This window comes from Octopus bimaculoides, chromosome 20 (assembly GCF_001194135.2).
Source record: "Octopus bimaculoides isolate UCB-OBI-ISO-001 chromosome 20, ASM119413v2, whole genome shotgun sequence".
Taxonomy (NCBI): Eukaryota; Metazoa; Mollusca; class Cephalopoda; order Octopoda; family Octopodidae; genus Octopus; species Octopus bimaculoides.
The window spans coordinates 46,134,268-46,136,350 of NC_069000.1; the positions used below are offsets into that span (position 1 = coordinate 46,134,268).

At 36.9% G+C, this 2,083-nt stretch overlaps 1 long non-coding RNA gene across 1 annotated transcript in view; it reads right to left on the bottom strand.

Moving 5' to 3' along the window:
• Positions 1-774: 774 nt before the first annotated feature.
• Positions 775-2,083, bottom strand: part of LOC128250347 (uncharacterized) — a 4,776-nt gene continuing 3,467 nt past the window's right edge. The window contains exon 2 of the long non-coding RNA XR_008266381.1: positions 775-839. This is a non-coding gene — a long non-coding RNA (uncharacterized LOC128250347). The remainder of the gene's footprint in view (positions 840-2,083) is intronic.

A 2,083-nucleotide genomic window follows, 5' to 3' on the forward strand; every position in this document is an offset into this window, starting at 1 on the left:
TATATATATATACACACACATATATATATATAATATATATGTCTATCTATCTATTTATCTATCTATATCTATCTATCTATCTATCTATCTATCTATCTATCTATCTATCTATCTACCTATCTACCTATATATATATATAACAAATAATAAATGAGTATATGCATATATACGTACAGGTATGTGCATAACTACGTCTACCTGTATATATAGGTGGATATCTGGGTACAAGACATTGCAAACAAAACGTAGACAAAAAAAATAATAATAACCAGAGTACAGAACACACATAGGCCACATAGAGAACATTTTCCTTCATCAGCTACCCCCATTCTAACACAGGCGTTTCGAAGAGTATATACATGTGTGTGTGTGTGTGTGTGTGTGTGTGTGTGTGTGTTTATCTATTTATAAATGATGGTCTTTAAAAGATAAATAGATAGATAGATAGATAGATAGATAGATAGATTATAAATTAGAAACAGCTAACTAAAGTTTGATCTGATAAAAGCGGGAGAAATATGATAATGAAAAATACTTGATAGTTACTGTTAAAATACTGTAAGAGTAATTAGATACGTGTGTTATCAGATATGCAAATAACATTTACAATGGAATATCATTTGAAAAGAAAGTGGTTTTACAAAGAATATTTCACTGACCGGTTCAAAAAAACTGTCGGCGTCTCTTCGGAATTCACCGATGGATCTGAGAGATTCCAACATATTAACAAGTGGTTCCTCGGGTTCACAAGAAACCATTACCACCAGAAAAGAAACGAAAATCAATAAGTTCTTCATTGTCTTGTAATGTTTGATCTTTTCTGCAAGACTGGTCTATTACTGGAATATAAAAATTAGAGAGGAAGAATCGGATTAAATCTGTTCAACAATGAATAAAATGTAATAATTCGTAAATAGAATTAGATAACAGCGAATTGGTGTGCGAGGAAAGAGAGAGAAAACGTCTTACGTTTCGGATAATAGTCTTTTCTTCACGGTAGAAAATATGAAGAGAGGTTTACACTGCGGTTGGTAAAGAGCGAATGAGAAACAGAAGAGCAATGCGAAGGGAAATGGAAGAGGAGGAAAAGGGAAGAAGAGGAAAAGGGATGTATGAATAAGGTAGAAAGTGGTGATGAGGGAGGAAGTGAAGTGAAAAAGATGAGTGATTAAAATTCGTGACAAGAACTGGGTCATTTGAAGTAAAAGGAAAGGTAGGGCGAGGTCAAATGAATTAGTGAACTTTGGGTATTGGTTGAGAGGAGAAGGAGGAGGAGAGCGGGGAAGATGAGAAGGAGAAGGAATGGGCCTGTGATAATCGTTTCTGATTTAGGCACATGACCAGCAATTTTGAGGGGAGGGGCCTCGTCAATTACAACGACACCCTTGTGTGTGTGTGTGTGTGTGTGTGTGTGTATACAGGGGGTGCTGAAAAGTTCCTGGTTTCGGGCAAAAGAAAATACAGGAGAAACAGTTAATTATGACTTTGTGCAGCATATTCATTCCTCAGATTCGCTCACTTATTGCAGCGACCCTTCAGTTCTCTAAATCCTGTAAAAGAACTCGGAAGGTTGGGCCTCCAGCCGGGTCTTTCGCAATAGCCTTAAAGCCAGGAACTTTTTCACCAATTCCCTCGTATGTATGTATGTATGTATGTATGTATGTATGTATGTATGTATGTATGTATGTATGTATCTATCTATCTATCTATAGATACATATATATATGTGTGTGTGTATATATATATCTTTATATATCTTTATATATAATATTATATACCATTCTCTAGATCGTCTGTTGCACTATCGCTCCATCTGCACGTGCCCCCCCCCCACCTCCACCTCCTTCAAGACCGTCCAATCCGATTCACCTGCCATTCGTCTGCTTTTCACGGATATTCTTCCATCTTTCCCTTTCTTCTTCCATTTGCAGTTACTGGAATGTTCTTTCTGTACAAATGTTTCCCCTTTAAAAACGTCGCCAACCCACAGAGGTTCAAAACCTCAACATCCACCACATCACTATCATCAACATGAGATGGTGAGTTATATAAACCATTTGAGCTGTGTCTCCCCCCCCCCCCC